The sequence below is a fragment of the Amblyomma mixtum genome, chromosome 2 (assembly GCF_055824585.1).
Source record: "Amblyomma mixtum isolate Tamu chromosome 2, ASM5582458v1, whole genome shotgun sequence".
In the NCBI taxonomy this organism is placed as follows: domain Eukaryota; kingdom Metazoa; phylum Arthropoda; class Arachnida; order Ixodida; family Ixodidae; genus Amblyomma; species Amblyomma mixtum.
The window spans coordinates 172,115,280-172,138,239 of record NC_143013.1 but is presented as its reverse complement, the minus strand read 5'-3'; positions in this window follow the sequence as shown (position 1 = coordinate 172,138,239).

Genomic DNA, 22,960 nt, shown 5'->3' with positions numbered 1-22,960 from the left:
AGTGAGCCCGTTGACTGTGTTTGTGTTGTGTACGACTGCGGCCGTGTACCACACCCCGTGGTGTGGGCCGGCAACGTCCACGTAATACACATGTTGTTGGTTACCATAGTACCGCGCCAACGCTTCCGCGCGCGCCTGGCGACGACCGCTATGGTCTTCTCTGGACATGTTGCGGGGAAGGGGTCGGACCCGGAGGGCGCGTCTCCAGGGTGCTGGCACTCTCTCCCTTTCCTCAATATGGTAGTCATGTTTGATGTGTAGCCGGTCCAAGAGGCGGCGACCGGACGTGGTCTGTGCAAGACGCGTGTATTGGTTGACTAAGTGGGCCTCTCGAAGCTCCCGAAATGTGTTCACCACGCCCAAGGCCAGAAGTCGCTGGTTGGACGTGGTGACCGGGAGGTCGAGAGCCCGCTTGATAATACTTGTACTTGTACCACTGTAATACTTGTAATACTGTAATACTGTAAGTAATACTTGTACCACTGAGAGCGAGAAATAAACTTCAACTTCAACAACTTCATGACTTTCCGGTGGATGACCTCCAGTTGGTCATCATCATGTTTGCGCAGGTGCAAGTAGGGGGTTGAGTAGAGGATTCTACTCGTTACGAAAGCATGGGCAAGCCGCAGTGCATCCTTGCTTCGTAATCCGCCCCGCTTGTTGGAGACCCGGCGGACCATGCGGCCCACCTGGTCTCCCACCGTGCGAAGTTTGGCTAGGGTGGTGTCGACTCTGCGTTGGTGGTGTATGAAGAGACCAAGGACGCGGATCTCCTTGGACTCCCGGATCGGTCCCGAGGGGAGACTGATGCAAAGCGGAGTTGTGTCCCGAGGGGAGGGACGTATGTGCACAAATTCTGATTTAGACGGGGCGCACTGGAGTCCGCAGTAGGCCGCGTAGTCGTCGACTAGGGTCGCCGCTGCTTGCAGGCAGGATTCCATGTGGCCCAGGTTACCTTGCGTGGCCCAGATTGTAATGTCATCCGCATAAAGAACGTGATGTATCCCGGGCAAAGAGGACAATTTGGAGGGAAGATGAAGCATTGCCAAATTGAAGAGGAGGGGAGACAGGACCGCGCCTTGAGGTGTTCCCCTCGAGCCGATGGTGTATGGCCCGTGTTCCGCATCTTGTATGCGTATGTAGGCTTGATGGTCTGTAAGAAATTGTTTTATGTAGTTGAATGTTTTGTGGCCACAGTTGGTGTTACTGAGGTGGCCCAGGATTACTCCGTGTTTGACGTTGTCGAATGCGCTTTTAAGATCCAAGGCCAGGACCACCTTGTCGTTGTGGGGACATTCGACAGGATCTAAGATGTCGTGGTGAAGTTGCAGAAGTATATCCTGTGCTGACTTGTGAGGGCGAAAACCGAACATGGTGTCCGCGAAAGTGTGCTGTGTTTCGAGAAAATCGGATAGTCTGTCGCGCACCATCGTCTCCATCAGCTTGCCGACACAAGACGTGAGGGAGATGGGGCGAAGGTTCTCTACATCAATAGGTTTGCCGGCCTTCGGAATAAAGGTCACGAGAGCCGATTTCCAATCGAGAAGGAGATGAGTCTCTCCGTCCCAAATGCTATTGATGTATTTGAGGAGCGCGGCGTAGGCTGCGTCGGGAAGGTTGGCCAAGAGCTTGACCGTAACTTTTTCGCGCCCGGGTGCAGTGCTCCGCTTCATTTTGCTCAAGGCCGCCCGGAGGTCGTGGAGCTGGAACGACTTGTCCAGCTCCGTGTTCTCTTCGCCTGCATACGAGTACGCCGCCTGCCGGGGGTCCTTAGTGGTGCACAGGTAGCGATCCCTGAGCGTGTGCGCTAGTTGTTTTGTCGTTCCTGTAAAGTTGTGCAAGGCCCTATGTAATTGGCGTTGGGTTTCCGTGCGTGTTTGTATTGGATCGATGAGAGCGCGGAACAGGCGCCACGTGTTGCGGCCAGACATCTGGCGAGCAGCCGCGTTGCACCGGTCCACCCAGTTAGTGTCGGCTAGCTGAGTAGCATATTCCGCTGCCTGTTGTTCGAGGATGCGGTTCTTTAGGCGTCTGTTATGTTTCTGTTTCTTCCATCGCTTCGTGGGGCTGCGACGGGCCTCCCAAAGGTGGAGAAGGTGGTTGTCCACGTCTGTTTGTGTTTCTGTAAGCTGTATCTGCTGTTCGTGTTGTGTGAGTGTAGACGTGAGCGATCTGGACCAGGCGTCGTATCCCGACAGGAGGGGGTCTACAATAGGTAGAGAGGTGCGGAAAGTCGTCCAGTCAGGGATACGAGCTTGTTTTAGTGGGCGTTTCAGGGGACGCATGTAAATGGTTGTGTTGATTATACAGTGATCACTACCTAGAGTGTCCTCTGTATTCAGCCAGTCGGCATGTCGTATGTTGCGTGTAAATGTGAGGTCCGGGCAAGTATCTCGTTGAATGGAATTGCCGACACGTGTTGGGTTGGCGGGGTCAGTGTGCAGGGTGAGTCCAAGTGTGGAAAGAAGTTCCGCAAGCTTCCTCCCACGCCTGTCCTCCCGGGGGTATCCCCATAGCCTGCTCGGGGCGTTGAAATCGCCGACGATTAGGAGGGGATCCCTACCCGCCACCTGCATAGCTTGAATGAAAATTTCATTGAACGTGACGTTGTTAAGTTTCGGTGGGCAGTAAATATTTAGAATGTGTACAGGTGGGTCAGACCGCTTTAGGGGCAGCACTGAAACCATCGTGTATGGGAAAGACGGTGTTGTGGGAAGTGTGACCTCCTGCGCAGTGTATCGCTTGTGAACAAGTATACATGTCTGCGGGTTGTGTTGAAATGTAGTGTAGTTTGTTAGTTTGGCACCGGCGCCGGGTTCCTGAAGGGCAACCACGGCGACGAGGAACTCAAGGTTCTCAAGATAGAGGCAGAGATGAGTCCGCTTCTTGTGGTCCTTGAGACCTCGGCAGTTCCACTGCGTTAGTGTAAGCGGCTGAGTTGTTCTTGCTCGCGACTTAGGGTTGGGGGCCATGGTCGGAGGCGGAGGGGGGGGTCACGTTGTTAAGATTCCCCAGTCCGCTAGTGCCCGGCGCAGACGTGCAGGAGTCTTCCGAAAAGTCAAACTCATCGGGAATAGCTCTATTGAATTTTGAGGGGCGGTTAGCGTCCCTGATGGGTCCTACGCGTTTAAGGACGGGCGGATTATTTTTTATCCATTTTTGGATAATGTGCGTTACGGCTTGTGTCACCTGTGCGATGACACTCTCCACCTGACGCGCGATGGTGTCATGGATAATTTTGGGGAGGTCAGCCAATTGTGTTTCAATTGCGGTCACCCGGGTCTCCAGGGCCGCGGCGCGACTCTCCACAGGAGGAGGGATCTCCCTGCCTGTTACGTTTTCTGCCTCGTCGCTCGACGCGGGCGGAGTATGGAATTGGGATTTGAGCGAGTTAAGCTCGCTGGCTAGTTTTTCGTTTTGAGCTCGCAAGAGGGCGAGCTCGCGCTTGAGTTCCTGTGTCTCGGCGGTGCTGGTGGGGGAGGAGGGAGGAGGGGAAGGAGAGGAGGCGACCCTCGCCCAGCTGCCTACCTTGGGTTGGTTGCAGGCGGCGCCGCCAGATGAAGCGCTGAGAGCTGGGAACTCCGCTGCTCCGAGTGGTGGCGTTACTGTTGCTGTCTTGCCAGGGGGAGGCATCACGCCACGCCGTGGCGTCTTCTGGTTGTTTCGCTGCCGCCCTCCCCGTGTAGCGCCGGCATTGGCTCCCTTGGGTAGCGTCCTGGGCCCTGGCTGCGGCAACTTGATGAATTTCGCGGTGCATTCGCGGGAGCTGGTGAGGTGCGGGCCCCCGCAGATTAAACAGATAGGATTGCAGACGTAGGGGGCCATCCCCTTAGTACCAAGCCCCACGTTTTGGCCACAAAGGCCGCATCTTTCCTTGACCGGGGTGGGACAGTTGTCCACCCGGTGCCCCAGTGTGCCGCAACGGTAGCACGCTGGCACTGTTTTTTTGTACTCCTTGACGGGTGTCAGTTCTGCGTTATAGTGGACGTAACGCGGAACAGTGCGTCCCTCGAAAGTCAGCACAGCTACGTTTGATTGTCCCAGCTTGCGCACATGAACTAGTTCACCACCGCGCCACTGCACATTATCTTTTAGTGACTCACTGGTTTCTAAGTTGTGAACAGATATCACACCGCGACACACATCACCGGTGAGCTTGAGGTGGCCGTGAAATGCGAGCGATCCTCTGCTGGTGTTAAGTTGAATGTCCGTGAGGAGCTTTTTAACCACTTCTGGGTTCTGCGTGCCACAGACGATGATGTTCTGTTCCCAATTTGGTGAAATCGTGATGGTGTTCATGTGCTGCCTACCGATGAGTTGCGAAATGGCAGCGCCGAGCTCACCTTGCTGGAAGGCCGTCTTGAGGGAGACCGTACTGCGTGGCTGCAGCACGACCACGTAGTCGTCAGGGTCCATCCTGACCGTTGGCTTGGGAGTCCACTTCGAGACTGGTGAAGAAGTCTTCTGTGGAGGTGCAGAAGACGGAGCGCGAGCGTCTCCCGTTGTTGAATTGTTGAGAGGAGTCTTGGGTGTTGCCGCTCCTCGTGCGTTCTGCCGGCGGCGGCGCCGGCTCTCAACGACTTGGAAAATGGCAGCTTGCTGCGCCGAAATGGTGGATGGGCCGTCCTCTGGCTGGCTTACAGGGACAGATGACCACGACAGAGTCGTGGGGTCGTATCCGCGTTGTTCAGGTAGAGCCATGTTGAGAGGTTGGCCGGCAGGCGTCTCCGCAGCCAGCGGCGGAGGAGCCGGAGCCGTTAGGCTTAGCTCGACCGCTACGTGGTGACGCGGAGGGTTGCTCGAAATGGCCGAAAATTCAGCGTACCTGGGTGTGATCGGGTTCTCCACGATCCTGCTGACTTCACGGTAGCAGTCGCACAGGTTTGATAGGCGTTACATCAGGTTACCGCGGTTCCAGCCGAGAAATCGACGGAGCCGATGCACCACGCGTCCGATCACTCCGCGCTCAAACGCGGCAGATGTGCGCTGCATGCTTTGGCATTGACAACGTTGTGCCAGAAGCGCTGCCACCTGCCAGGGTGGTAGGGTGGGTGGGGACTTTAATGTAGATATAAAGACAAGCGGGAACTTCTTGCCACTTGCGGAAGAACATCCTGTTCCTCTCGCTCGTAACGGCTCCCACAGCTGACAACCTCGCGAAATACTTGCGCAGACCTCGACATTTAGAATCAGGCATTGGTGCAGCAAGTCGAGCATATATCCATTTATTTCTCCGTCCACAAAGCTTCCTTCACGACAATCAAGAACTGTTAGTGGGGTTGATTGATTGATTGAAAACATCTTTATTTATTCAGTATTTTCAGAACATGTGGGTGGGCCGCCTAGTCCGGTAGTCCATTGGCTGCTGCTGCTGCGGTGGCCCTCCCCACCAGCCAGTGCTGACGGTCAGGATCATCATTGAGCAGAATAGCCTCCCACTGCTCCTCCGAGGGTTTGGGAATGGGGTCAAGTAAGGGATTAAATTGGCATGCCCACACCATATGGTAGAGGTTAGCTACCTCTCCACAGTGTGGGCACTGCGGAGAGTATAGTGTAGGGTACCATAGGTGCAATTTAGCTGGTGTTGGGTATGTGTTGGTTTGTAGTCTCCTAAGGGTGTTCTCTTCTAACTTATTGAGGTGTTCTTGAAGAAGGAATATGTGTGAAAAATAACAAGTTGTCTGTAATTGTACATACATGTCTTGCTCGAATTATTTGCCTCATTCTATCGAAAAGCTGAAACAGCTGATGAGCTGCGCTCAAATTTCGCATTCGGAAGTAGCGTAATCGTCGGCAATTTTTGGTAAGCCGCCGCGGCCGCCGAGTAATTCAGTTCTTTGTGGGCGCATGTTCCTTTGCTAAAAGAAACTTCGTCCCGGTTTCGAAAGCCGGAGCTCTGCGCTTGCTGGAGGGTTTGAACCTGAGCAGGCTTAAAGCAGGCGTCAATAAGGCGAAAGGCCTTAGTTTAAAAACTTTCGTTTCAGCAAAGTCGCACTAAGAAGGTGTCGTGTCCGGTCGCTGTGTTCAATGCAGCGAAAGACGCTCACAGTACTTTAAGAATCTATTTATTTAAAGCTGATGAGGGTGCGACCAGCGTCGACCGAAGAAAGGAGGGAGTGGCTTCCCCAAAACAGGAGGAGGGTGCGGGGGCGCACCGTGGGGGGGGGGGGGGGGGGGGGGGGGGCATCTGGCGACAGCGCGCGAAGAGGGGCAAGTGACCGTTAGGACGGAACACTGCACTGGTAACACACATAGAAAGGAAATCAGGGGACACAGCAGAAGGCATACCGTTTCGAGCTGTTGTGACGGAGAAGAGCACTTGGCAGTACGAAATTTCGGGTTATTTGCAGACACACTTGAGTTCCTTGGATATTAACGACCCATTCAGAGTTCGGAACTCTGAGGGTGTCGTAAATTTCCTTTGGCATGAAAACCCAGCATCATGTACGGTCTTCAGTGTTGACGTGGTCGATTTGCTCTATTCGCTCCCTCACGATGAATTGATGACGGCCGTTTGAAAATGTGTAACACTAGATAATGACGAAGAACAGTTTATTAAAGGTTGTGGCATTTCTGTAGCATTCTTGAGCTGCGGTATTTTTATTTTGAAATCTATGTTTGTTGAATGGGAAGGTAAACTTTATACCCAAAAAGCGTGTGTTTGCATGGGATCTAGAATGGCGTGATAAGCGATATTTTTTTGTCTTTTGTTGATCGTGGCATTCAAGAAAATATGTCAGGAATGACGCTACGCATTTTTCGTTATGTCGGTGACTTCTTAATTTGTATTGAAAAAACTAACTTTTCTAGGCGCATGACTGATGTACTAAAGAAAATGCTGCAGGTCTGGAGTTCACCACTGAGGTACGTCACGGTTGATAGCAAGCTATAGTTAGTTTTAGAGTTGAGAAGGGGCATATGTGTTGGGAATACCTACCGAGGGTGGAAAAACCGTTGTTAAATTATGAATCGCAATGGCATCATTCCAAAACAGTTAAAACGGGAATTGTGATCGCATCTTTCTTTTCTGCATTATCAAAATCTTGTATCCATATGACAACCAAAAGCTTCAAAGAGCAAATTAAGACTATAAGTAGCTGGATGATGTGATATTGGGGTGTAATAAGACAGCCAAAAAGCTTAGGAATTCAAAGAGAAGAAAAGAAAGAAGGTTGCCATTCTCCCTTATACACCGTCTGTCACGTAATCTTAAAAATGTGGCAAAAAGATATGACGTTGGGGTTGTTTTCTCTGAACCCAAGGAACTTAAAAGGGTTTGTGCGATTCTGAAAAAAAAAAAAAAGGCTGAGCAACTAAAAGAATCTGAAATAACCTGTGGTGTTAAGCGCGACACAAAGTATGTGCCATTCGCAGAAGAGGTAGTTTATAAAATCCCAATGTCATGCGGGCAAGTGTACATATATCGGGCAGTCTGGGCGATGCATTAATACATGTTTGAAATAGCATGCAAATAACTTGGAAGCTAGCAACTCTACTAATCTCCGTCGACCATGTCCGTGACTGCAAATCTTGTTTTCCTTCCTTGCACTATTGTGATACCCCGTACAAGCAGCCGTCCCGCTTGACACGTGAGATTATACCACATGAGGAACAAAACAAGGTTGTGCGTTAGTAAGCCATCTATTTTATTACATGATAGTGAGGTCGCGTGCCTGGATTCCACGTAGCAACACGGGTTTGTGTTTGTATGCTTGTTGATATGTTGGCCGATTTTTCCATATATTGTGTTGCTGTCTTCGAAGAAACTCAAGGTAGCGGCTACGGTGGTCACGGACCGAGTGGAAGACGCCGAAGACGCTGCTATATCGCTAGGGATCGTTCAAGAAGGCACCAGCACAATTCTCAGTGATTCCAATACGGCTCTTCGCAACTTCGCGAGGGGACGTATCTCCGCCACTGCGTACAAAATTCTTCGTACGATGCCAAATTTTAGGAAGGAAGTGGATTTGGTGTGGGTCCCAGCCCACGCAGGTGTTCCAGAGAACGAGGCCGCTCACCAGTATGCTCGAGGTTTTGTTAGCCGAGCCGGTGACGAGGTCTCGGACCGTGATGCCCCAAGGGGTGAGACGCTAATTACATATCAGGCCATAACAAATTATTACAGGGAGCTTAGAGCGAGCCTGCCTCCTCCGCACGTTTCGCTCAGCCGCGAACAGGCTACCACGTGGAGGCGGCTGCAAACGCGGCCGCAGCCAAAGCCGTGGACATATCCCAATATCTTTCCTGATTTGGTAAATCCGTACTGTCAGCTGTGCGGCGAGCCTGCCACCTTAGACCTATTAATCTGGGACTGCACGGGGGATCCGCCTCCGGCAGATCTAGTCACATCTCCCACACTTGAAAAATGGGAAGCTGTTCTCTCTGGCCCGGACCCGGACGTTCAGTCCAGGGCCACGGCAATTGCAGGAGGTCGCCGACAGTCGCAAACTGCCGGCCACCTGGAGCGGCTGGAGTACCCAAGAACTTCACCAACGTATTGCTGACAATAAAGTTTTCTCTCTCTCTCTCTTCAGTTGTGAGTCAGCGCTCGTCCTCTGTTTCTTCTGCTGCGTTCTTCGTATTTGGCGCTGTTTACCTTTCAATATGTTCCACCAGATTTCACGTAGTGGGGATGGCAGTCAGAAAGACAGCGAAAACGGCTTCTAAAAGGAAGTTATGGGTTATGGGGGTTTAAGAGCCCAAAGCGACTCAGGTAATAAAGGACGCCGTAGTGAAGGACTCCGGAAATTTCGACCACCTGGGGCTCTTTAACGTGCACTGACATCGCACAGTACACGGGCCTCTAGAATTTCGCCTCCATAGAAATTCAACCTCCGCGGCCGGGATCGAACCCGCGTCTTTCGGGCCAACCGCCATGCACCATAACCACTGAGCCACTGAAAGAAAGAAAAGAAAGTAAAGAAGGTGTCAATTGGGCAGACCCGCGCCCACAAAGAACTGAGTGACTCGGCGGCGGCGTAGCAACAAGGGTGCTCGGCGGTCGTCGAACAGAATGCCCGCCGCTCTCGGCCATGATATTTTCAAAGCTGATAGCGAACTTTCGAGATGCGCCGAACAAAGTTACCACAACATTCTGAAACAACGTTGAATCGACTCCACCTGGCTGCTATCAATCGAGACAGATCTGGCCGCGTCTTGCACCACAAACAGCGCGATAATGCCGCGTGGCGGCAGCTGTGAAGAATGAAGAAACAAAAAGTAGAAAGCTTTGAGTCTATATAACAATATAAAGCTTATGGGAGGTCAAATATGGAATATCCGTCGGCACTGTGACACCCTTATCACTGTCAACAATCTTCAAGGCTTTTTCAGGCAGAACAGCGCTTTTTTCGGCGTAGAATTGCCAGGAGTGTAGTGCCCCAGAATACAGCTAAGGCGTGCTAGCTAGCAGGCTGGTGAACTATAATTGAATAGTTCAATTTTTAACAATCCATTCACCAATTTTGCTCAAAATGCCCCTGTCCTGTGCGAATACACTTGATTCGCGGCCATGCCCAGGATCCCCACAATATTCATGTGGATGAAATGACACACCTTGACACACCAGACATCCCGCCACCTTCCCCTCTTCCCCCAGATCCGTTCCTGTCCCATGTTTCCGAGAAACAGTCTTTGCGTCAGCGAACTCGCGCTCTAATTCCTCCGTGTTCGTACCCTCTCCACCGGAGTCTCACTCGGGAGGAGGAGGTATCTGTGCGCCGGTTCGGGCAGGAGCGGCTCTTAATCCTTCTGTGCGTCATTGGTGGCGTGACAAACATTTCGAAGTCACTGACAAGTGCCCTCATTGTGGTGCTGCGCCAGACCAGTGTGACGAGAAACTCTTGCTGTTGACTTAAACGGCTACAGCCTCCGTGAGACGACGCTTCCTAAAGAAGGTAGGCCTGCGATGGGACGTTGCAGGCGACTATCGCAAGTGGACTCGTGATAATCGCTTTATCGAGAACTTTTGCCACTTTTTAAGCGAGGCCTGTTTACACTCCTCATAACTTTCTTTCCCTTTTATATTATGCCTAATGGCAAACATCTCGAATAAAAAAAAAACTATTATTGTTAAGCTCCGTATTGAGAGGATTGTAGCCCTCCGTAATTATACTCATATCAGATTTTTAGAATTTAGAAAATGCCATTTCCCGTCGCCGCTGCAGCGCAAGGAATTCTTTAGGCCGCACACGGGCGAAAAAGCACTAGCTTTCTGCGGCCAGAAAGGGCGCCAGCCACGCCTACGAGCACGAGTCGCAAAGCGGGGCGGGTGTCACGTGCTCCTCCGTGGCAGCGCCTGATTGGCAGGGGCGAGCGGGCAGAGAGCACGTAACATGGGCGCAGTACGAAAGCACTGCTTAACACGGTCCCAACCAAGAATCCTGTGTGTTAAGCCCCGGAGTAACTCGGGCTAGCTCGGAGGAGCGTCGCGCGAACAGATCAGCTATGCTGGCCAATGCACGAGGGAACTATGCTATCGCTGCAGCCGATCACGCCTCGTGTTGAAATGCAACTTTTCCTTCTTCACCATATGAAAATGGCACGTACCCACGCGGGAGGATTGGCCAATGTACGGATACTGGTGGAAGATTCGCTCTAGCTGTTGGCGTGTTTGGAGTTTGCCTCCAGCTGGGTCGAGTAAATGTCGAAGGAGGTTCCACGTGTTACGAGCGTTTGGAGTCTTGTTCATCTGGTCACACATGTTGTGCCAGCTCTGTCGACATCCCTCACCTGCCGACATCCCTCACCTGCACCACAGCATTTATGCTGACGACCTCACACTTTGGATCACGCACGGAAGTGACGGCCAGATAGAAGAGACTCTCCAGACCGCAATCAAACGGATCGGAGATTACCTCATGACAATTGGCCTCACCTGCTCGGCGACAAAGTCAGAGTATATAATCATCCCGTCCCCGGGACGACGCCCTCCAAAGATACATCCTGAGATCAACCTCCAGGTGCAAGGTAACCCGATCCCTCGTACAGATCACATCAGGATCTTGGGCTTACACCTACAGGACAACGGTAGCAACAACACCACGCTCCAACGCATCGACCAGTTGGTGGTACAGATCGGACGCCTCCTTAAGCGAGTTTCCAACAAGCATCATGGTATGCAAGAGTCCAACCTCCTGCGCCTCGTTCAAGCCTTCATCTGCTCCCGCATCACCTACTCTGCACCCTACCTACGTCTCACTCGTGCCGAAAGCGAACGGCTAGAGGCGTCACTCCGAAAAGCGTACAAGACCGCCTTGGGCCTTCCCATGTCCACAGCTACGCATAAGCTCATGGCTCTCGGAATCTCCAATACCGTGAGCAACCCTCACTGCCCAATACGAGCGGCTCTCACCCACACACGCTGGCCGAGCGGTACTGCAGCAAGTTGGGATCTCCCCGCCGAGAGCGGCCCCAAGTTATGCTTAACTTACCCCGGAATATCGTCAAAATCTCCGCATCCCTCCCATTCCCAAACGGATGCACCCGGAACACCATGCCGAGAGACGAGCCGACCGTGCACGTCAATTCGAGAAACGCTTCAGCGGACGTCCGAACGTCACGGATACGGACGCCTCTTACCATCCCTCGAAGCCAGCGACGGTGGCGGTAGCTCTCGCCCCTCACCACAGCTGGTACACAGCCTGCAGCATTCGCAATGCAGAAACAGTCACCGCAGCAGAGGAGGTTGCCATTGCGCTAGCGCTAGCTGACCCTAATACCAAAGTCGTCATCAGTGATTCTCAACAGGCTATCCTCAACTACGATGCTGGCCGTATCTCTTGCCAGGTGTTACACATTCTCCTTTCTACTGCACCCTCTTCTACCTTTCGTTTACTTCTTTGGGCTCCAGCCCACGAGTCGCTCAGCGGAAACGCGCAGGCGCACACTCTCGCCCGAGATCTCAGCTGCCGAGCAGAGCGTATGATCAGCCTCCCTGCTTCCTCTGACACTAATATCTCACGCGCTTCTCTACTCACCCTGACACTAATATCTCACGCGCTTCTCTACTCACTCTGACACTAATATCTCACGCGCTTCTCTACTCACCACTTACACGGACATACTACAGCACTACCGGCTCGAAAGATGTCTCTATCCTTCCGCACACCGTGATCTAACAAGACGCGAGGCCGTCCAATGGCGCAAACTACAAACTGGCAGTTTTCCATACCCCCTCTTATACAGCAGGATCTTTCCGCAACAGATAGACCCCATGTGCAAACACTGCTCAACTCCAGCCACTCTCATACACATGGTGTGGACTTGTACACATTACAACACAAACAACCCAAACACCCCAGAGACGTGGGAGTCTCTCCTGCGTACAGGGCCGGATTAAGAAAAATGGGGGCCCTGGGCTAATGCGAATGTAGGCCCCCTCTAACTTTCCCTCCACTGACCCCTCTGCCCCCTGCTACACTACTGGAATGTATCCCAAGTTTCATTGTAATTCCACCTAATTAACGAAGTGCGATCAATAGGATTCGTGCAACAATAACGCAGTAACATTAGATTTACAGCGCACAAAACACAACGCGACTCTTGGAACGCGTGACACATGTGCAGCCTTTGCCAAAAGTAACCATGCTACACTTTCTTCTTCTTAGTCGCACATTAAAGCTATTATGCCAGCCCTCAAGCTCTACACCTCTGTATGGTAAGAAGAACCCCTGTGCTCATATTCCAAGAACTTTTTGATCTTTAGGGAAGCCGTGAGAGCTCTAATATACGGATGAGAAGCAAACCATGCAGCCTGGTTACTTTTGACAAAGACTGTACATCTGTGGCCGAGCGCCGAACGCCACGGAAGAGCCACATGAGCCTATACCGACAACTTGCGGGGCTGCATTGCAGTGCACTGCGTGCGCCGCCTACTCTATTCTTTCAATGGCACCGTACACAACTCGACAGATGGGTTTTTGTTCGCGGCACTGTTTTAATGCTAACGCATTAAAGAAAAGCAGGCTGATCTACCTTCCTACAGTTAAGCCGGGAGCTTCTGCTGCTGGCAGCGACTAGGAAATAGAAACGCTCATTAATTTGGGCTCTGAGAGGGTATTATTCAAAGTTATTAAAATTAATTTGATTATACGATGAAGGTTTACTACTGCCCTCATGGGGCACATTGAGTAGCAAAATTTAAGTCCTGGATCAGCGGTGAGCGTGCTCGGCGCTGAGCCGAGCACCCGGGTTCCAACCCAGCCGCAGGGCGGCCGCGTTTTGATGGAGGCGAAATGTAAAAAGGCGCCCGTGTGCTCTGCGATTTCAGAGCACGTCAAAGATCCCCAGGTGGTCCAAATTATTCATGACCGCTCCACAACAGCACCTGTTTTTTTTTTTTTTTTGCTGCCACGGTTGATCAGTGGTTATGGTGCTTAGCTGCTGACCCGAAAGATGCGGGTTCGATCCCGGCCACGGCGGTCGAATTTAGATGGAGGCGAAATTCTAGAGGCCCGTGTACTGTGCGATGTCAGTGCATGTTAAAGAACCCCAGGTGGCCGAAATTTCCGAAGCCGTTCACTAAGGCGTCTCTTATAGCCTGAGTTGCTTCGAGACATTAAACCCCCATAAACCAATAAACCAACGGCATCTCTTTCTCTCCTTTCATTCACACCTTCCTACCTCCCCTCAACACACGATTAAGGTGTCCACCTAGAAGTGAGACAGTTACTGCGCCTTTTATTTCCTCAAAAATTAAATTTCACCTGGCTCTACAAAACCAATCCCAAGAAAAAATAACGAACAAAATAAATTGCCCCGGCTGCGGCGCTCAAATTTCTCTGGAGGCGAAATGCTAGAGGCAGTCTGTATATGATACTCGAACAAGTAGACGCCGCTTCAAATTCCGCTGCGCATTCTAGTTTCGTTGTTGCCAACCCTGCTCTAATCATAGTTGTGACACTAAAGAGTTGTATTTCCTTATATAGGTAAGCCATGCAGAGGGCGCAAAGCAAGTATTTTTTAGATCGGATATATGTGCGGTTTTAAAAATTAGTTAGTGGATGTTTAGCGGATTATGAATGCAGTCCTAGCAGAATTTTTGGTGGCGAGGCAGAAGACCCGCCTGATATGCCGACTCCAGGATTCTCAAACACACTGCACCTTCAGATGCCACTGGAAGGGGGAATTGACAGAAAACCACGAAAACCCTTCATCAATCCGTACGCAAACGCAATATGGCTTCGTAAGAACGGGGGCCCCCTCTGGGTGGCGGAGGATTCCTGTTTTTGCAGCTCCACAAGGTCCCCCCAAATGATTAGGCTAAACGAAGTTACGCAAGGTGGGGGCCCATCTCCTCGTTCTGCTTTTCTCGCTTGATACGTGACGCTCAAAGTTCCACTGCCCGTAGTTTCATGTACTAAGCAAGGTAGAATAAATGGGCCCCTTCTCCTGCTGTCCGAGGTGAGGCCCTGGGCTGCAGCCCCCTTAGACCCCCGCTTAATCCAGCGCTGCCCATAAACGTTGGCGCTGCCTGCGTACTTCCGAGCCGGCAGACCAACGCCGGCTTATCCAGCGCGCGGTGGAGGCCGCGACATCCCAAGGGATCCCCGCCGACCTCCTCTAAGCCAGCGCAACCGGTCCTTGGACTGGTCCCCTGTTTTTGGGAGTAATAAAAGAGATCACCACCACCCCCAAGGTACGGTGGTGAATGCCAAGGAGGTATATGTGCGAAGGGGGGGGGAAACTAAGTAGAATAGTAGAATGATAGAAATTAGAAAATATGTACGAATTGTTAAAATTCTCCAGTAAATAAACAAATTAGATATACCAGGAATAAAATAAAATGCGCTCTCTCTCGGGCTTCTTCTCCTTCTTCCTCCTCTTTATGATGGCACGTACCCACATGGGGGCATTGGCCAAGGTGTAGTGTACTAGAAAGCCAAAGTATTCTCCGTCGATGTACATGTTGGGAGCCCTAGAGCCTTTTTTATGCATTTCCTGAGGAGCGCGTCTATCTTGCTCCTCTCACCTGCCTTTAGGTTCAAATATGGCGCGGTGTAGCTCACTCTACTAATGATGAAGGCCTGTATCTTCATCAGTTTCCATCTGCGGCGCGAATAGATCATATCAGCTCCGGAAATAGTGGATGCCCGACTCTTACACATGTGGGAGGCCAAACAAGGCATGGAACGTCGACTTAAAAGGCAAGGTAGAAACGACAAAAATCCCAGAAGAAGGCTGGCGCGTCATAACAAAGAAATAGAAGATTACGCCTTTAAGCTATCTGAACAAAATTGGACTAACAAATTTAGCGACATGGAAAGGAATATTAACCACCCCCCCCCCCCCCCCCCCCCCCCCAGACGTGGAATGTCCTGAGACATTTAATAGACCCTGAAACGTCGAAAACACAAGTACGAGTCAAAATGGCTAAGGTTAGACACGCATGCGAAGAAGAGGACGACGACATATTCATGAAAAAACTCTTCGAGACATACATACGCGACACGAAAATTAGACAGCTACCCGACTACCAGGGAATTCCAAATGAGAAGTTAGACGCGCCCATCACGAGAGCTGAAGTAAGGGCTGAAGATAGCGAAACTCAAAACCAAGTCGGCTCCAGGGCCAGATGGAGTCACGAATAAGATGCTCAGGAACTTAGATGACAACTCGATAAAGGCCCTTACCAGCTACATGCAGGACTGCTGGGAAAAAGGAGAGATCCCACCGCTGTGGAAAGAGGCTACCGTGATCCTGATCCCAGAACCCGGGAAGCAACCCCAGCTGGAAAACCTCCGGCCTATATCACTAACGTCATGTGTAGGAAAGTTAATGGAACACATCATTCAGACCAGAATTTCAAATTATGAGGAAAACGATAAATGGCCAGACGAGATGTATGGCTTCAGGCCCCATCTGAGCGCACAGGACGTCATGCTGCGGCTGCAGCAAGACGTAATTAATTCCAGAACCAAAGATGCGAAAGTCATTATGGGACTGGACCTAAAAAGGCCTTCGACAACGTCAAGCAGGAAGCCATCCTGGAGGGGCTCCAGCAGGCAGGAATAGGGCTAAAAACCTATCGTTATATCAGAAATTTCTTAACGGACCGCACGGCGGTTATAACTTTCCAGGAAATACAATCCGCAGTGATCAGGCTAGACAACAGGGGGACACCTCAGGGATCGGTATTGTCACCCACCCTTTTCAACATGGCCATGAGAGGGCTCCCGAATGAATTACGAAATATTGGGAATTACAACTTAAATTACAGCCTGTACGCGGACGACATCAACCTCTGGATCAATAGAGGAAGCGACGTAGAGATCAATCAAACGCTGCAGGCGGCAGCAGACGTCATCTCTAAGTACGCGGAGGACAGAAGACTTAAATGTTCACCTGAAAAATCAGAGATCTGCGTGTATAATGACAAGGCACTCAGGAACAAACCTCCCTCTGACCCACAGGTGTACGTGGATGGAAGGGAGATACCAAAAGTAGACACAATACGAATATTGGGCCTCCACTTACAAACACATGGGAGAAACACGATCACAACTCACAAGTTAGAAAACCACGTGACCCAGACATTAAACCTCATCAGGAGGGTCTCACGTAAGGGAGGCGGCCTCAAGAAAAAAAACATCCTGAGATTGGTACAGGCCTTCATCATTAGTAGAGTGAGCTACGCCATGCCATATTTGAACCTAAAGGCAGATGAGAGGAGCAAGATAGACGCGCTCCTCAGGAAATGCGTAAAAAAGGCTCTAGGGCTCCCAACATGTACATCGACGGAGAAGCTACTGGCCCTAGGTCTGCACAATACGATTGCAGAAATCACGGAAGCGGTTAAAACCTCGCAACTTGAAAGACTCAGCACGACGCGAGTGGGAAGAACTACGCTCAGTAATATTGGAATGGCCACAGACAGGGGGCAAAATGATAGGGTCGACATTGACAGGGAAATCAGGGCGCACCTACGAATCCCTCCCCTCCCCTACCCAAAAACATGCACCCTGAGATTAATAAGGAAAGGCGACAGAAAAGGGCGGAAGCGTTAGAAAAAATTTATCGGGGCAAACCTCGAAATGAAGTCGCCTACGTAGATACGGCAGGGGACAGACACAGTCGATATATTGACGCTAGCGCTACTGAAGACGACGACGTGAGGACATTAAGCGAAAAGGTCGAAGTTCGCCACCATCGGACTCGGCACCGGACGTTCTTGGGAGCCTTCTAAACCGCCTTGAGCGTTAGCGCGTCTTACACCGACGTGACATCTGGTGGAGGTGCTGGGTACATCTTTCATGTACCGGACGCCCCCATCAAGCCGCGATTCCAGCAGAGGTCGACCACCCCCGGTAGACACGCCCGTTCACCAGGGCAGCCGCCGACTACAAGGCCTATCTCCCGAGTTCGGGCTGCTCCCTGACCACAAGTCAACAAGGAGTACCGGCGCTGCTGCAATGAATCCTCCAACATCAACTGCGCCCGTCCTTCTCCATCACCAACGGGATCCGCCGCGTTTCCACGGCCTACCTCATGAGGACGCCGAGGACTGGCTCGACCAGTTCGACCGGGTGGCCACATTCAATTCTTGGGACGGGGACTCAAAGATGCGCCATGTCTATTTTGCTCTGGAAGACTCTGCAAGGACATGGTACGTAAACCATGAATCTTGCCTGCAAACATGGGAGACATTCAAAGCAGAATTTCTCCAGGCGTCCACCAGTACGTTTCGCAAGGAGAAGGCCGACCTTCTTCTGCAGAATCGCATCCAACTTCCGAACGAAAGTGTAATGGTGTACGTGGAAGAGATGACACGCCTCTTCCGTCGCGCAGACCCAAGCATGCCGGAGGAAAAGAAGGTGCGATTGCTGATGAAGGGTGTAAAGGAGCAGCTTTTCGCAGGCCTGGTTCGTAGTCCACCCGCAACAGTAAACGAATTCGTCAAGGAAGCAATGTCCATTGAGAAATCACTCGACATGCGGGCACGACAGTACGAGCGCACTAACGTATCGATGCTCTGCACCCGTACTGAGGGAACCTCCATGACCTCAGGAGAATCGCTGCGTGAGGTCATTCGAGCCATTGTAAGGGAAGAGGTGGCGAAGGCTTTGCAGCACACCCCTGCTCAGCCGCAGATTGCGTCGTTTACAGATGTCATTCGCGAGGAGGTCGAACAAGCATTAGGTACGTCGCAGCTTCCGGCAGCCACTCCACCGCCGCCACAAACATTGAGTTATGCTGCCGCCGCAAGCCGTTTCCTTCCGGCCTCGACCCAACGATATGAAGCACCTACGCCAGCCGCTCCTCAGCTTCCACCTTCCCAGTCGAACATTGTCCAGCGACCTAGGCGTCGCAGAACTGACGTCTGGAGAACCCCGGACCATCGACCGTTGTGCTACCATTGCGGGGCACCTGGGCACATCTGGCGCCGCTGTCCATATAAGGAGATGGGTCTTCGAGGGTACCCCTTCGGTGCTCCCCGTCCGCTGCCTGGAGAGCGACCAAGGGAGATCGCAGATTACATCTCCCATGCGGACTCTGGCCAGCGTCGCATCTCGCGATCACCATCTCCGCGCCGCTACAGTTCTCCGGGACCCAGCGACCAGGGCCAGTCTAGAAGTCCCCGTAGGGGAAACTAGACGCGGCAGCCTCTGGAGGTGCGGCTGCTCGACGACAAGAACAAGACCCTCCAACGCCGCCAGACACATCGCCAATGCCGTGCAACACACCGTCCTCGACGACCCACGAACGACAGCATGTTAAGACAAGCCGACAACCCGCCGCACTTCTTCGTAACAACGACGCTTCTCTTCGACGCCGCATCCCTTCGACGCACCAAAGCCGCGATCGGACTCCTCGACAGTACCGCAAGACGCCACCACCGGCCGATTTAGACGTTTCAGTAGACGGCACAGCCGTAACTGCTTTAGTTGACACTGGTGCCGATTATTCTGTGCTCAGTAGACAATTCGCCGCTGTGCTCAAAAAGGTTATGACAGCTTGGGACGGCCCGCAGTTACGTACCGCTGGGGGACATTTGATTACGCCGATAGGAATGTGCACGGCTAGGGTCACGGTGCAAGGGCAAACGTTCCCTGCAAGGTTTGTTGTCCTCGCTGATTGCTCTCGTGATGTTCTCCTGGGTATGGACTTCCTAACGGACAACGGAGCCATCATCGACCTGCAGTCCCAGTCCGTCCAGTTTTCGACAGAGAATGCCATTGACACCACAGATGCCTTCCCGTCGGCGCTCCATATTCTTGACGAGCAAGTGACCGTGCCTCCCCGCTCCAGTATACTGGTGACTGTCGGTTCGCATACCATTCGAGACACTGAAGGTATAGTCGAGAGTAAACAACTTTTGCTTCTCGACCGCGGTATTGCAGTACCTCGGGCGGTCGTGTTTCTGGAAGACGGCAAAGTTGGTGTACTCCTGACTAATTTCAGCAATGAGCACCAGCACCTGAACAAGGGGACGACTGTCGCTTACACAGATGCCGTCACTGATACCAAGTGCGCACAAAGCCTGACTCGTGTTTCACAACCGGATCCAGAGGACATAGTCGACGTCAAGTACGACATTAATCAGACATTGCCGCAACACCAACAAGGCATGCTGCGTGACCTGCTCAATCGCTACAGACACACATTTGCGTCGTCTCCGCGAGTCGGCAGGACACACCTTGCTACACATCGGATTATTACGGACGACACGACGCCACCACTGCGACAGTCACCCTACCGTGTTTCCTCTAGAGAACGCGCCGCCATCAGCACGCAAGTAAAAGAAATGCTTGATAACGACGTCATTCGACCGTCTCGGAGCCCCTGGGCCGCACCTGTCGTGCTCGTAAAAAAAAAGGACGGAACATTGCGGTTCTGCGTCGATTACCGGCGACTAAATAACATTACTAAAAAGGACGTTTACCCTTTGCCCAGAATCGACGACGCTTTGGATCGTTTATGCAACGCCAAGTATTTCTCCTCCATGGATTTGAAGTCTGGGTACTGGCAAATAGAGGTAGACGAGAGGGACCGCGAGAAGACGGCATTCATCACTCCAGACGGGTTGTACGAGTTCCAGGTCATGCCATTTGGTCTTTGCTCCGCCCCAGCGACCTTTCAGAGGCTTATGGACACAGTACTCGTGGACCTGAAATGGCACACTTGCCTCGTATACCTGGACGATGTGATCGTATTCGCCCCAACTTTTGACGAGCACCTTCGTCGCCTCGAGGCGGTGCTGCAGGCCATAAAATCCTCTGGCCTCACTCTAAAAGCCGAGAAGTGTCACTTCGGTTACGAGGAGTTGAAGTTTTTGGGTCACCTCGTGAACCAAGAAGGGGTCCTTCCGGACCCTGAAAAAACCGTCGCCATCGCGAATTTCCCGCCGCCACGCGATCAGAAAGAAGTTCGGCGTTTCCTTGGACTATGTGCGCATTATCGCCGCTTTGTGAAAAACTTCTCTAAAATCGCTGCGCCCCTTACTTACCTGACCAAGGCCGATGTCCAATTCCAGTGGGAAGCGCCGCAACAACAGGCGTTCCTAGAGCTTCAACGCCGCTTACAGTCACCACCCATTCTGGCGCACTTTGATGAATATGCTGACACTGAGGTACACACCGACGCCAGCAATGTCGGTTTGGGTGCAGTCCTAGTTCAGGTCCAGAAAAATCAACATCGTGTAATTGCCTACGCAAGTCGTGCACTGTCTAAGACCGAGGCAAACTACTCTGCCACCGAAAAAGAATGCCTCGCCATCGTGTGGGCAATTTCCAAGTTTCGACCATACCTTTACGGTCGACCTTTCAAAGTAGTGACCGACCATCACGCACTTTGTTGGCTGGCCAACGTAAAGGATCCTTCAGGGCGCCTTGCACGATGGAGTCTCCGACTGCAGGAATACGACATTTCTGTAACCTACAAATCCGGCCACAAACACTTGGACGCCGACTGCCTTTCCCGTGCCCCTGCACAACCAGCTCCTGACGACGCTGCGGACGACGACGCCTTTGTGACCGCCCTAAACTCTACCGACTTTGCTGACCAACAACGCGCCGACCCGGACCTTCGAGACGTCATTGATTATCTTGAAGGTGCCAGTGGCAGAGTACCTGCCGCCTTCCGGCGAGCTTTGTCTTCCCTCTGCCTCCGTGACGGCGTACTCTACAAAAAGAACTTTTCTTCTAACAGTCGCGAGTACTTGCTCGTCGTGCCCGAGAACCTACGCGTCGAAATTTTGAATGCCTGCCACGACGAACCTGCTTCCGGCCACCTTGGCGTCACTAGAACGCAAGCCAAGATTCGCGAAAAATACTACTGGCCTCGCCTTGGACATGACGTTACGCATTACGTTCGCTCTTGCCGTGACTGTCAGCGCCGCAAGGTTCCTCCTGCCAAGCCCGCCGGCTTCCTCAAGCCCATTGACCCGCCGTCCCGACCTTTCCAACAAATCGGGATGGACTTGCTCGGCCCGTTCCCCATATCAAACTCCGGAAAGCGGTGGATAATAGTCGCCACAGACTATCTCACGCGTTACGCGGAGACAGCCGCTCTTTCGAGTGGAACCGCTATCGATGTGGCCAAATTTTTTGTGCTTCAGATCGTCCTGCGCCACGGCGCACCCCGGGTTCTCATTACTGACCGAGGAGCTGCCTTTACTGCTGAGCTCATGCAGCATATCCTTGCTTTCAGCCACACGAGCCACCGCAGGTCGACCTCATACCACCCCCAGACGAACGGCTTGACCGAACGTCTGAACAAGACTCTCGCGGATATGCTTTCGATGTACGTGGACGTGGAGCACAAAACGTGGGATGAAGTCCTGCCTTATGTCACGTTCGCCTATAATACCGCCGTCCAGGAAACAACCAACATGACACCGTTCAGTCTCGTCTATGGACGACAGGTGACCACAACACTCGACGCTATGCTTCCCCACGTCGACGACCACCCAAATGCCGACGTTGCCCACTTTTTACAGCGCGCCGAGGATGCTCGTCAACTAGCCCGGGTGCGAATTCGCGCTCAGCAGGACCAAGATGCCCGACGGTACAACCTGCGGAGACGGGCGGTCGAATATTTCCCAGGCGACCTTGTCTGGGTTTGGTCCCCAATCCGACGTCGCGGACTCAGCGACAAGCTCTTACGTCGTTACTTCGGCCCCTAAGTCCTGCGGCGCATCGGCGATCTCAACTATGAAGTCATTCCTGATCAAACACCACGCTCACGACGCGACGCGCGCCCCGAGGTGGTCCACGTCGTTCGCCTGAAACCGTATCACGCAAGGACACTGTGACACTCCCTCTGACGCTAGTTTCCTTTAGCATCGGGACGATGCTTTTCGAACGGGGGGGCTAATGACGCTAGCGCTACTGAAGACGACGACGTGAGGACATTAAGCGAAAAGGTCGAAGTTCGCCACCATCGGACTCGGCACCGGACGTTCTTGGGAGCCTTCTAAACCGCCTTGAGCGTTAGCGCGTCTTACACCGCCGACGTGACAATATGACCGTAGCGGTGGTAGATGGGGGGGGGGGGGGGGGGGGGGGGGGCACTCTCATCACGGCGGCCACCATAGTAGGGAAAGAAACCGAGATAGCGGAGGAAGCCGCGATAGCGATCGCTTGCGCTGGCACCAAAGCTAGATACATTGTTAGCGACAGTAAAACTGCAATCCAAAACTTCAGTACAGGGAGGGTAAACCCTCACCACCAAAATTTTAACACAAGGAGCGATTGATAGGACGATCAACATCATCTGGACCCCGGCGCACGAATCTGTCAGCGGTAACGAGGCGGCCCACAGTGCAGCTCGAGATCTCTACCTTCGAGCTGTACAGGAAGGGTCGGCTGAGGCCGAACATGATAGAGAAGGGCGATTAATCTCGTATCAAGAGATTACAGAACACTACAGGCAATGCCGGAGGTGTTTTCCCCCACCAAACGCGGCGCTAAATAGGAGTCAGGCGACGGCGTGGAGACGCCTGAAGACTGGAGTATACCCA